Source organism: Phacochoerus africanus, chromosome 2 (genome assembly GCF_016906955.1).
Source record: "Phacochoerus africanus isolate WHEZ1 chromosome 2, ROS_Pafr_v1, whole genome shotgun sequence".
Taxonomy (NCBI): Eukaryota; Metazoa; Chordata; class Mammalia; order Artiodactyla; family Suidae; genus Phacochoerus; species Phacochoerus africanus.
The window spans coordinates 97937811-97952224 of record NC_062545.1 but is presented as its reverse complement, the minus strand read 5'-3'; the positions used below and the strand labels follow the sequence as shown (position 1 = coordinate 97952224).

At 33.7% G+C, this 14414-nt stretch overlaps 1 protein-coding gene across 4 annotated transcripts in view; it reads right to left on the bottom strand.

Annotated features, from left to right (window-relative positions):
* The window catches only part of ARK2N (arkadia (RNF111) N-terminal like PKA signaling regulator 2N), an 80054-nt gene that overhangs the window by 28533 nt on the left and 37107 nt on the right, over positions 1 to 14414 (bottom strand). The window lies entirely within an intron of this gene.

Here is a 14414-nt window from a genome sequence, read left to right as displayed (position 1 = left end):
TAGAACAGGTTGTTGCCCCAGTCATTAACGGGCCCAAGTCCAATGCCATTATCTACATCTAGAGAAAGTGGGAGGGGGTGAAACCACACTCAACCTCAATCCAGATAGTGAGATTCAAAAAAATTACACCAAAAAGAAGAGTTCTTAGATATTACCCACCTAAGGAGTCTAAAAGGAAGGAGCATGTGTGTGGTGGGCAGATAAGAAAAAGAGGTGTAGGGAATTCGGTGTGGGCCTGAGGGATTGAGAGAAAGGGGCAAACCTCAAGAGTTGCAGAAGGGAATCTACATCTTGGTTAAAACCTACCCAAGAAAAATTTCCTTCTTCAATGCACACCTAAATATTTACCAAGATGAAAACTGATATTTGCACATGAGAAAAAATACTTGAGAACATATATCCTATATTTTATTACTATCGAAGCATATGTGTATACATGTATACACAGAATAATCTGAATAAAGTCATTTTCAAAGTATGTCTTGGTAAAGATAATTACATCGAGCCAAAAGACAAAAATCTATAAAGAAAAGTGCCATCTCTAGAAAAGAATTTTTAAATACCAAAAACTCTGTATCTTTATAGTAATATCATAAGGCTATTTTAATAAAAAGAAAAATGTTTGAGAAGACAGTGCTAAATGAAAATGAAATGCAGCAATATGCACTGAAACCATATGTTTAGGAGGTAAATCATTTTAAAAATAAAATTGAATCAATGTCTATTTTGTATTTTTCCCATTATAGTCATCTCAATTATTAAAAATTTAGATGTGACAGTTTCCAAAGTAGGAATAAAGCTTTAAGGGTTACGTCTGTTCGTATATCATACCAATAAATGACAGGTCATTCTGTCCACCCAGAAAAGTTACCTATGATACTGATGAAGAGTTAACTCTGAAAGTACCAAAGAAGAGGTAAAAGGAAATATTCAAGATTAAACACAGTAAACAAGGCACTTGAAGAGGACACCATTTTTTCAATTTATCTTTGAATTTCAGGGACAATTCCACAACCTACCTACTGCTTTAGAGAACAAAACTAAAACATCTGAATCACATACACAAAAGAACATGAAAATTAGATTATGACTTTAGCTACATCCTCATGTCTGTGTACCCTGCTAGAGATACATCCATTTCAGCTTTTTAATTATTCTGTAAAGTAGTCTAAGTTTTGCTAGTTTCTAAATATTCCCCAATTTTTAATAGGTTAACTTGGAAGGACAAATAATAATCCCCACCTTTTATGTTAACACTGGTATTCTGTTATAACCTTTTTCAATATACCAACTACAAAAAAAAAAAACCAGAAAATTATCCAAAAAACATCATATAAAAACTATTATTAGTTACACCACCTACAAACTAATGCCATTCATTTCATTATGGAAAAGCAAGTTTCTTGACTCAGGTACACCTAATGCAAAAAAGAGTAACAAGAAACATTTCTCTCTTTTTTTTCGGTGGTGATGTAAGATTAATTTTATATAAATCTCAAGAAACATTTATTTTTAAAAATTTTTATTTATCTAGGTTAGTTGATACATTTCAAATGCAGAGTTAAGTAAAGATTAAAAGAAATGCAATAAAAACTAAAAATCACAATTTGATAGTATTCTTCCCAAATCTTAAAGTTATAATATGAATAAGACTTTGTTAACAAAAAACACCCTTCCTCATGGATGATTATTCTTTCATTTCTTAGAATGCCTTCTATTTTATATTGTGGTAATTTAAGTTAACATGACAAGATCTACTCAATACTAGTAAACTAACAGTTTGCACTGTGTAAAACTTCAGAGAAATTAAAAATAGCAATGAAGGAAAAAATGAAAATGACAGTACTAGGAAGTTATTCATCTGTTTACAATTAATGTATTCATACAACCACTCCAGACAACTTTAAAAGACAAGTTTTGTTGTGTACAATGATTGAGGCCTATATGCCATTTTGTTGAGATTTTGAGAATTATTTTTTGAAAACAATTTTATAGAGAATTTAATAATAAAATTTCAGTTTAACAAATTTGCTGCAATTGTTTTGATACTGTATTTTCTGACATGTGGAACTCCACAAAATCTTTCTCACTGTGTCCTCACTGTACCATATAAATAATACAAAGAGAAGATGCAACACAAGCTATTACTTTAATTACTTTAAAAAGGCACTTTCTGCAAAATAACTTGCCTTTGTTATTCTAAACAAATAATGACAGTATGAAATCTATTCACCATCTTTCCTATAACTTTCACATAATTGTACCATTAGGCAAATTTAGCTGTATATTAAAAATAAAAATTCTCAGTAATATCAATCTGGGTGCTTTGTTTTCTTAACAAAAGGAATCACAACAGCATTTCTCTCATTAACAGCAGATTTAATCAATTTAAAATAATTTCATTTCTAATATTCTGGCTTGCATACAAATTTTAAGCAATACATCTAATTAAATTGAGCTATACCTTGCCCCAGAGACCAGGGTCTCTTTCTGTTTTTAAATATACATAACCATAGGAATGACAAAAGCAATGAAGCAAAATAAACTAGTTTCTATATATTCTTTGACTCAGTCTGCCAGTGAAACAAATAAGACACTCAAAACCTTTACTTGATAATCTAAGAAATAAATTAACTTCCCCCCCTCTAATTTAATCGCCCTAGCTGGTATGTGGGCAACTGTTTTTTTTCTTACACATTTAGGAAGCAATGAATGGGTATATTAATGACCTGAATCCATTAAAAGCCCTGTAGACTACTGCATAGTTATCTCCAGCAATTTGTCAACTATAGCATTACTTAAAAATAAAGAATCGGTCATTTCAGAATTCTGAAAGTGGGCACACATACATGAACACACGTATACACATACTCCCTTGAGACTAGGCTTATTCATTTGACTTGATAACAAAACCAAACAAACAAAAAACCCAGGCTTTTCTCTTGGAGCCCCCAAATGACAGATCCTTTATTCTAAATAGAACAAAATTTTTAAAACACTTCATTTTAACATGAAAACGTTAAGTCTTAAAATTTTAATTTTTCTGTATTACATTCTAAATTAAAATTTTACTTGAGCTCTTACTACACTCAGTTTTAATAATGCACACAAAGTACACAGCAATATAATTGAAAGTTACTGCCTAATAAGTGGCTCAAATAACCTGATAATTCTAACCTGCTGGTTAAATTCTCTTAAAATGATTAGGAATCTAATGTCCTAGAACAGTAAAAGTGTATAAACTAGGAAGAAAAGAGGCTGCAGACAGATTATCAAAAAACACATTTACCTTTAGTGACCCCTTTAAATACCAGCAACTAAATTCCATACATTCACACTAGGAAGATGACAAAATCCAGATATGGGATTATATTCTTAAATAAAAAGATTAATATTATAGGTTGAAAGAAGTTTCTGTTCAGCATTAGTCCTTTATATACTACAAAAAAAGTTGAAACAGGTTATATTCCTTATTCTTAGAAGTTTAGGAAAATTAAGGGAATTAAAGGGAAATTAAGTGAAAACCACCAGGCACTTCTAAACGAATACCTATATAAAAATGCCACCACATAATCCAAAAATAATTCCCACTTCCTGGTATGGTTACATATAAGCACTATAATCTTAGGAACACAGACTTTGCCTTGGTGAAAGAGAATTCAATAATCCACAACAGCAGTCATGTTTTTAAAAAAGCACTAAAACTGCTTCAAATACTTAATACTTCTTTAAATGTCCATAATACAAAGACAAATTTTTCTGAAAGGAATTTTTTAATCATGCAATCCAAAAACAGTGCAGTCACTGTAAAGCACAACTCATATAAAAAAAAAAACTATTGATTTTCAAAACAACACTCCTTAAGACAGCAACACATTTTCAAGGCACTGTGAGAGAGTGAACATCAGGATAAAATTTGTATATATGTTTCTGCTACAAAATTATTCTTAAGGTTAAACTCTCCAAACCAACAAAATGTCAAATTCTACTTTATAGTAAATTTTAATATTTTGACATATATTCTATGAACTAAATCAATACATTATGGTGTTCCTTTTCTATCAAAAGCTCTTTCCACAGTGTTATCCAAATTTATGTAGAAAAGCCTTCTCAAAATTATTGTGTTTAACACCTTCTCAAATAGTCAAAATATTTTTACCTTGAGTCAATTATTAAAACCTATGTTTGATAATTTCATCCCACTGACATTTTTCTCTTAAAGTCTCAATTATCTAACAATGAGAATTAGAATATATCCAGTCAATACTAGGAATAATGTCTATATGTTATTCTTAAAAGATGAATTCATATTTTCTACTTTAAAAGTAAAAAGCATTCACTACATGCTTAATATAAAATCATGAAACAAAAAAGAAACCTGTGAAGTGTTTCTAGCAGTTTATACATGCATCAAGAAACAATCATGTTAACATACTATAATTAAATTAACATTTTCTTATATCTGAAAGTGCACATCTAGTAAAATCTGTGATCTCAGGGAGAAGTTGAAGACAGAACAAACTTTCCTGAAAACACCTCAACCTCCCGTAAAAATTACAGATTAGTTAAAAATCTGTCAGTCACCCAAAACCAACATGCTCTTCCTGTTGACATAAAACTTAATTTAAAAAAGAATTACTGGCTGAAGTAGTTTACAAGGGTTGCACTATCACTTCAGAGAAAAACCCATCAGTTATAATTTTCCCAAAGGTAACCTCCAATTCTCATACATCAAGTTCTAAAAAGAAAACAAAAACCACAACAGTTATTTTTCAGCTGAAAATTAGGAAAGCAAAATTAATTGACTATTACAGTTAATTTACAAGTTGTATATATTTGAATATAAAACTAAATTTTAAAAGCAGTGACAATTTTTCTGACTAGTTATACTGATAAATAACTAAAATAAAGGTTTTTATTGTTTACGCAGTTGACCCTAGAACAGAAGGGTTGTGACTCCCACCCCTTGCACACCTGGATAACTACATAAAACTTTACAGTCTGTGGTTCCACATCCATGGATTCAACCAAGCTCAGACTGTACAGAACTAAGTACATATTTAGTGAAAAAAACTGCCTATGTTCTTGTATCAACTATACATGAAACTCCAAATACACCACCTTTCTTTTCTCTTACAAAATACAGAATTAGATCTTTTCCAAAGCTGCAACTTCATTAAATATGAAATTAGCATTTTAATATTGAGAAGTTATAAATTTGAAGGGAAAGACTAAATTTTTAGCATAAATCCAGAAGGTAGAATTTTTTAATGAGCAGTTATTGTTGGCAAAGTTATATATTCCTATCAAAATTTTCCTCCTGATTTATATTTTTCTCAAAATATTCCTAACAAGAATATTTCTCCAGAAAAGATAAATACTAGTATTTCCCAATCCTAGGCCACACATAAAAACATTTATCATATTGCAAAACTTTCCAGTGCTGTGCTATTTTCTCCCCTTTGACACACTCCAAGAGCCCTTTAACAATGCCATTTATTTTCAGTCTACGGCTTGAAGACAAAATTAAATTGGTGGTACATTAGCTAATACACTTAGTTGTGAGTAATTTAAAAACCCATTCAATACATACCCTTCATAGAGTGACCATTTCATCTGTATCCTCCAGAGGTACCCTTTATATCAGAATATCAGACAGCTTTACTGGATGATGTCTGTCAGGTTAGTAGCTCAGGCACTGAGTTTTAAGTTAAAGCTCAAAATAAAAATTCATCCATGTGGCAATGAAAAATACTGTTTTTCTCCTGATGAACTCAAACTCCTGCCTAAGCTGCTTTCCCTAGAGTATCTTGCAGAGTAGGTACAGAGTGTTAAATTGTTCAAAAAGCAATTCATTCCTCCTGCATACAAATGCTATTTAATATTATAATTCATCAAAGACTAGCAACAAATTAGTTCATTAAATGACATATGAAAGAATAATATAAAAACGTTCATGCAATACATTCACTCATGACCTCCAGAGAGAGATTAATTACATCATTCCTCCCATCAGAATCAGAAGGGAGTCAACAGTGTTTGCAGAGAATAAATGCTAAGAGACTCTCAAGGAATTAACTACTTACCTATCTGGATTCACTAAAATTTTCTATCTTTAAATCTTTGGCATGAAAAAAGCATAAAGATGAGGATCACTCCTACTATCATATAAATATGGTTCCATGTTCCAACCATATGTAACAAAACTCAAGCTAAAATTTTTCAAACTTGGTTCTGCATATCTAATTTTTAAAATAAACTGTTGACTATTATAATTTTTAAAACACCACGAAAAGAAACTTACAACGGGCAAAAGCATATTCTTTCTTATACAATTCAAAAAGCAGATAGTTAACACAATTTTGTGATAGATTTAAAGGTTGTTTTATAATATTCCCATTTTCAGCAAAGTTAACTAGAAAACTGTAATACATCTTTGAGAATTCTAATATACTGTCAACATTTTGACAAGTCACGTTAAGAACTAAAACTGCTATGGCAGTTCTTGGGAATAAAGCATCTGCGTGTAAGCACCTGATTGAGTGATAGGGGAAATTCTTTGGCCAACTAGTTGCATTTTAAGTTCTCTAGGTTCCAGGAGCTGCTTGTTTTCTTCGCAAGTGTCATGGTGAGTTAGCTTTTCCATCCACACTCGGAATGTCTCCTCTGTCTGCCTCTGCATCTCGGAAAAACAGCTCATGGCCTCTTCTAGGACACTGCCTATGCAGTTCCTATCACACAGAGAACCCCTGTCAGGTAATCCTGGAATTTCCCTGGGCGCTCCTTCAGATCCCCAGCACGAGTGAAGTCAGCTTAAAAGACATTGAGGCCATTTGATAAAACATCATTAAATCAGAAAATTGTATTTTTATTAAGACATGCTTATTCAGGAAAATGACATAAGCATTACTAAGAACAGCCGTGTAGATATAGCATTGATAAGGCGCACTTATTAATCAAACAAAAGTAAGTAATTCTGAGAAAAACAACATGACACTACCATTTTTCAAAGCTTCAGACTACATCTGCCTGGGATTGTATCTTCTGTTACTATTCATCTGTAACAGTGAGTTTCAACCTTTGCTGAATATGAAAACCTGGACAGGTTTAACAGAAACCAAAACCTAGCTGGGCTCCCAGGCACTAGAGGTTTTGTTTTAAGCTCCCCAGGTGATTTTAATGTACAGCCTGGACTGAAAACCACTGTATCCTTGAATATTTTCACACTTCAACTTTAAATTTGACAGTTGAGAAATCAGTATATAATAATTCTCAGCTAAGTGATTTTTATCAAATGCTCTTGTTTTAAGTTAAAAATTTTTCTTTATGGAAAACCATATAAACAATATGCACAATCCATGTACTCCTCTTGGTCAATTTTTTATAAACCCTGGTCTGTGCAAGGTGCTAATAACGTATGCCTCAAAAAAAAGTTTTGTGGTTAAGCTTGAAGTATGCTACAAATCATAACCTTACCCCTCCAGAGAGCACACTAATGGCTCTGAGTTGTTCTGCAATATCCGTTTCCACACAATCCAGCCCTTTCCAAATGTGTGAACAGTGTACAGCTATTAATATCAAGTAGAACAGCAGTTTCATAGTACTCTAGTTTAGGATATGCTCCTCTACATATACTGTCTTATTCTTAAACTAGGCCAGATCAGTTTTGGTCCCATATACTTTGTGTTTCTAATAAAATTAAATTTACTGAACTCTTCATTTCTTCAGAGAGCTATTAAAAATGTTACCTCCTCAGACCACTCTTGACTACACTATCTAAAACAGCTTTTCTACCCCATTCCTAGTCAATCTTTAACTCAGCTCTTATATCCTGCTTTATTTACTATTCATAGTGTATATTCCTACCTGATAGCATATGATGAATTCCTTTATCTGTCTCCTCAAAAAAGATTAAGCTTCGTGAGGGCTGGGACTTTTCATTCACTGTTGCATTCCCAACGCTGCATAGTGGGCGTTCAAATATTTGCTGAATGAATAAATGATTGACGAAATCAATCAATCTTGGTCTTATACCACCTATCTATATCATGAAGTCTTAAAAGGAGCTACCCTATGGGAGTTCCCGTCATGGCTCAGAGGTAATGAACCAGACTAGTATCCATGAGGACATGGGTTTGATCCCTGGCCTCGCTCTGTGGGTTAAGGATCCTGCACTGCTGTGGCTGTGGCTGTGACGGGCAGCTGCAGCTCTAATTCGACCCTTAGCCTGGGAACTTCCATATGTCATGGGTGCAGCCAAAAAAAAAGAACTTACCCTATGAAATGCTCTATTGTATTCACCCCAGGGGATTTCAGAAAATATAGTTTACGTATCTCATAGTGTTTTCTTATGAATATGCAAAAGAAAAATTCCCAGGTCTCAGTATCAGGAAAAGCAGTGTTTCTCCTAAACAATGAGAATTGTTTATGCCACCTCTTTCAATGCCTAAAAGGCTATGGGACAAATTTTTAGCCTAATTCTACCTAGCAAAAAAAGTCTCAATTTATTGTTACCAATTTTCCCTATAAACTTCATCATATTCCTCTTTCCTTGATTACTGCATTTCATCCCTTTTCTTCACATTAAAAAAATCTTGTAAGTAAACTTCCTCAAGAAAGATTTAGATGGAGCATGATAATGGGAGAAAAAAAGAATGCATACATGTATGTGTAACTAGGTCACCATGCTGTACAGTAGAAAAAAATTGTATTGGGGAAATAACAATTTAAAAAAATAAAATATATTAAAAAAAGATGTACCTTTCCCCAAAGTGTAATATGAAAGACTAAATGGAATTTAAAAAATACTAAACTTTCTTTAAACAGTTTATCCTCATCATAAGTGCTGGGTAAACTTAAGTGTATACAACAGGAAATCATATGGCTACTTTAATGTTTAGATTCTGGCACTGTTTATTTTTCAACAAACACTGAAAAATGGGCCTTTAAAAGCTGAATTCTAAAAAATGGTTGAGAATATTTATGCTAGAGACAGCGAGATAAGTTGCAGCCTCATAAAGATGAGTACTAGGATTAAACACTGACAAGCAAAATATTTTGAAATCATAAAAAGACCCAATTATACATTTGTCAAAACCCACAGAATGAACAACACCAAGCGTGAACCCTACTGTAAACTACAGACTCAGAGTGATAATGATGTGTCAATCTAGGTTCATCGATTACAACAAATATACCATTCTATAGGGATATTGATAGTGGAAGAGGCTGTCTGTACAGACGTAGGGACAGGAATAAATGGAAAATCTCTGTACCTTCTGCTCAATTTTACTGTGAACCTCTAGAAAACTGCTCTAAAAAATACATTTAAAAAAAAACGGGGACCATAATCTCACCTTAAACATACATATGTCCTTTTATTAACACTAAAATAGATCCTACTTTGAGAAAGACATATCAAAAGCCAAGCTTATGCTTTTGCATACACAGTTTTTATAGGCACTCACTTTAGGAAGTTAGGAAAAGCAAGTGGAAAATAATATCTGTTTAACATTAGAGATTGCCAAAGGATACCCACCACTAAGATTTCAAAGCTTCTGAATTTTAGGTAACATATCCAGACATTATAGCATACAGAAAACCATATTTAAACAACACATGCTTTTTAAAATAATCACTTACATGGATGGAGTAAAACTTAAAAGTACTTATTATGTTTTTACTTGCAGTAGTTTTCATACCTAATAAAATTTTTAAAAACTAGACTCTATTACTGTTCAGAACTTGATACCTATTAACCAGTAACACAACTTAATTGAAGCAGACTACCAGTTTCACAATGATTTTTAGCTATGGTAGGCTTAACATGTCACTGCTTAAACTGAGTAGTTCTCAGCTTGGCTGCTCACTGTCATCACAGGGGAGCTTAAAACTGCTGATGCCTTTATGCTAAGTGAAATAAGTCAGAGAAGGAATACTGTATAATCTAACTTGTATATGGAATCTAAGAAAACTGAACTCAGAGACACAGAGTAGTCCGGTAAGGAGTGGGGAGGGCAACAAGGATGAGTGAGGGTGATCAAAGGGGACAGACTTCTAGTTATACAATGAGAAAATTCTGGGGATGTGGTACAGCATGGTGACTATAGCTAACAATACTATAGTGGTTTAAGGATCCAGCACTGCCAGTGTGGGGGCCTGGGTCACTGTTGTCTCAGGGTTTAATCCCTGGCCTGGGAACTTCTGCATGCCACCAGTGTTGCAAAAATTAAAAAATAAAATAAAATAACTGTATTGTATATCTGGAAGTTGCTAAGAGAACAGTTGTTAAAAACCTTCCCACCCACAATTTATAACTACATGAAGTGACAGACATGTCAACTATCCCTATTGTGCTAATCATTTTGTAATATATACATTTATCAAATCAACATGTTGTATACCTTGGACTTCCACAATATTATGCTCAATTATATTCCAAAAAAGCTGGGGGGAAATTGCTGATGCCTGGGTCAGACCCAGAGATTCTGATTTTCATTGGTCTGGAGGGGGATCTTTGCTCCCCAAGTGATTCTAACATATAGTCAGGACTGAAAACTGCACAGGTATTACCTGCTTTGTTACTTTTAGTTACTTCATATTCAATACAGGAAAAAGGTCGTGGGATTTCCAATGTAGGTTTGAGATTTCTTCTACCATGAGTCCCCACTGCTTAAATTAAGATATTTCAAGTAATTCAATCCCCAATAGGTTAGGAACCCTCACAAATCAGTAAGAAAAACAAGTGCAGCAAGAGGAAAAACTGCAAAGAAAATGAATAGACTGTTCAGCAGAAGAATACAAATTTCAACTTCACTAGTGATCAAAGGAAAGCAAATTAACACTGAGACAATTCTTCCACCAAATCAGCAACATTTTTATAAACGCTCAATAAAAAGAACATAATGCAACGAACATTCAATCAAGCTCCTGGATGGAATAAACTTAATCAAGTCTTAAAAAGTAATTTGCAGTATGTATCAAGAGCCTTAAAGTGTTCATATCCTTTCTCATGATGGCAAAAACTAAAACAGTCCCAAAAAAACCAGCATTAGGCAAGTTATTTTACAGTTAGCTAGATTATTCAAAATCCATACCTGGTTTTAGGGAGAATATTATTTTGGTAAAATGCTCAAAATGCAATGTCAGAGGGAAAGAAAGACGTATATGTAGTATGATAACTTTTGCTATATATTATGGAAGGCAATTTACTTAAATGTTAACAAAAGGACTCTGAATGATTTTAATCTTCTACCTCACATTTTTTCTATTTTCAAAATTTTCTACAAAAGACTTACTATTTTAAAAACTTTCTTCATTTCCAAGTAAGAGTTAATTGATCAAGCAGAAGTCTCCACCACAGAAAAACTGAGGATAAATTTCACTGCATAAATGTACGTGGCGAGCCAGTGATGCTAGTGAGCTGCTCCAGCCTGGCCACATGGGTTGAGGATTCAGATGATCTTAGACAGGTGTCCTCCCTAACATTCTCTAAAACAGACCAATTAGATTTTATTTTCTAAATGCAAACCAGCCAAGACAACTAACCCTTGCCTGCCAAAGTGCATACTATTTTCAGAACCTCAGTCTGAGGGGGTATTTACATGGTGGACTCTTAAAGCACAGAAAAGCAGGTCATTATAGCCAAGACAAAACGAAGCCACCCTGAGGTTTATTCTATGCTAAATATTTGTGAAAAAGACTGGACAAACTTTTCCCTGCTGGCCACCTATACTGATGCGTGTAAGTTGACCTGTTCAGAGAATTAATTTTTTAAATTGAATCAAGTCTGATGTCCATTACTCATATTCACTAAAATCAAAATTCCCTGCAAGAGCAGACTTTATTTATACACCTAGTCTCAAAGTGATTTTACAGAGAAACTGACCCCCTGACTCCAAAGAAATAATGCTCTAATAATAAAACTGCAAAGAGTGATTAACATACAAAAACATCATCTATGAAGATAAATGAGACACTGCATACAAAGCTTTGAATACTCAACACCACCATATAGTATTTTTACATTAATATCCACTACAAAATACCCTATTTTTGCCCATCTCTAAGTCCCCAAAATGAAAGAACTGCCAGAATTATCTTCATATGATACCTACAGATTCTTAAAACATCAATATAGTTTCAAAAGCATCAAGGAAAGAATGAACTAGCGTGGACACTAAGCCACCTGTCAGTGAACTGTTAACTAAAACAACAACAAAAAAACACTTCATAATTAACTGTTCTCCAGGTATCAAACTCAATTATTAAGCATCACTATGCACTATATAAGTCTGCAGCATTATTTTTACTCTTTAAAAGAAAATGCATTAATTGTTCAATTTTTTGGCAGCCGGGAACATTTTCTGAATTACTAAATTAGCTGTCCCTTGATGAAAGAGTAAACCAATCTGTTTTTACTTTTCGAGGTTTCCAGTCTGTATAAACAGCTGGATTCAAATTTCAAACTCCAAGAGATTTTCTGTTAGGTTTGAGTTCACCTGAATGGAGTTGTACTTCATTTATTTAATTTATTCTTTACAATTTATTACAGCATAAAAAAATGAACAATGTCAAAATTTTTCAGGGCTAACAATATGGACAACTGAAATGAACTTCCTAATATTTTAACTTAAGCTGTTCCATCTTCACTGCTTTGCATAATTTCAGGAAAGGCCATTCATACTTGCTCATGTGAACAGCACCTTCTGTAACTGCATGAGCAGTCTAGGCAGTCATATACAGTGGCCCTGCACCTTGCCTACCACTTGTTTCTCCAGGATTACCACAGAAAACTATTTCCAAAAGCCACAAACTACTAAATGGTGGGAAAAATGGAAACAAAATTTCAGATAATTAACTTTGGTGTTTTGGTTATTATACATTCAGAACAGACAAGAAATGGACCACTGGTGTTTTAGAAGTTTAGACACTGATCAAGATAGTCGATCACCTAACCTATGTAAGCCAAAAGAGGAGAATGTCCATGAAGATATTTCTTATGCCACCTCTACAATGGGGTCACCTTCAAAAAGAATTCTGTTCACCCACCTTCTTTTCCATTTCCATAAAAAGGCAGAATATGGGCAGTTACATAAAAAATCTGTTTAGTGAGTGGAATTAAGCACTATGTCAAGAGATCCATCATGACTTGATTAACAGAACACAACTTAAGAACACATAAACAATTATATAAATGTTAATAAAGCTTTCTTAAACATGAAATATACCTAGAACTTGCTTTAGGACAACCCCAAAGTCTGCTTCTCACATGCAGTCAACTGATGAGCTTCAATTAAATCCCCTCCCTGGTAATTTTAACACAAGGAACTACCAAAGGAATTCAACAGATATTAAAACATTAAGCATTTCTAACAACCGTTAAAAACTCACATTTAATATACCATATGGATAGTATTTTTACTAAAATTTGAACCTATGAAATCATTGTGTCACTGAGTTTCTGTAAGTTTGGTTAGCTAGAGGTTTAATTAATCAGCAATTTTTTAAAATATCTTTATGTATCAGCAATATGCTATCTCATGTATAGAAACAGAAACTTTTCAGAAAACTAGGATGAAAAAGTTACCTATAAAACTTTGAAAGACAAAACTTCCCCTTCTTTAATAAAGCAACAAACAATGCTGTCATGATTTTAAATGGCATGTAATTAACAGAATGTTCCTAATTATAAGATTCTCTTCAATAACGAGAATTCACCCAATTAAGAACCACTCAGACCTCATCTTTCTTACACTATGAAATCTCAAGACTGCCTTCGCAGTAAACAGTACCAGATGTGGTAATATGGAGAAAGCAGGTATGTCGAACATGTAACAAATTACAGATCCTTATACCAATGAGAGCTAGAACAAGCAGATTTCCTGCCTTTTTCTCTTTTTTTTCTGTCTTTTTAGGGCCGTACCCTTGGCATATGGAGGTTCCCAGGCTAGGGGTCGAATTGGTGCTGTAGCTGCCAGCCTACACCAAAGCCACAGCAACTCGGGATCTGAGCCATGTCTTTGACCTACACCACAGCTCATGGCAACGCCAGATCCTTAACCCACTGAGTGAGGCCAGGGATCGAACATACATAGAACAAGCAGATTTCTATTGAACTTTTTAAACCTGGGGGCTAAGGGGGAACTTCTGCAAAAATCATTCCTTTCAGTGCAAGTGACAACTTAGAATAGAAAAATGTGCAACAAGGATAACTAGCTCATCATGCACTGTATGGGATGGGGGGGCAGGGAGACACATAAACTGCTATTATAGGAGGAACAGGTATTAGAAGCCTTGAACAAAAGATAAATATGTTATTTTAGACACCATAAGCTCAAGGGCACTGGCTATATAATAAAGCAAGGTGCCTATTCCTGAGGAAAATGTACTTAGTAATAATGCTGAACAGTGAG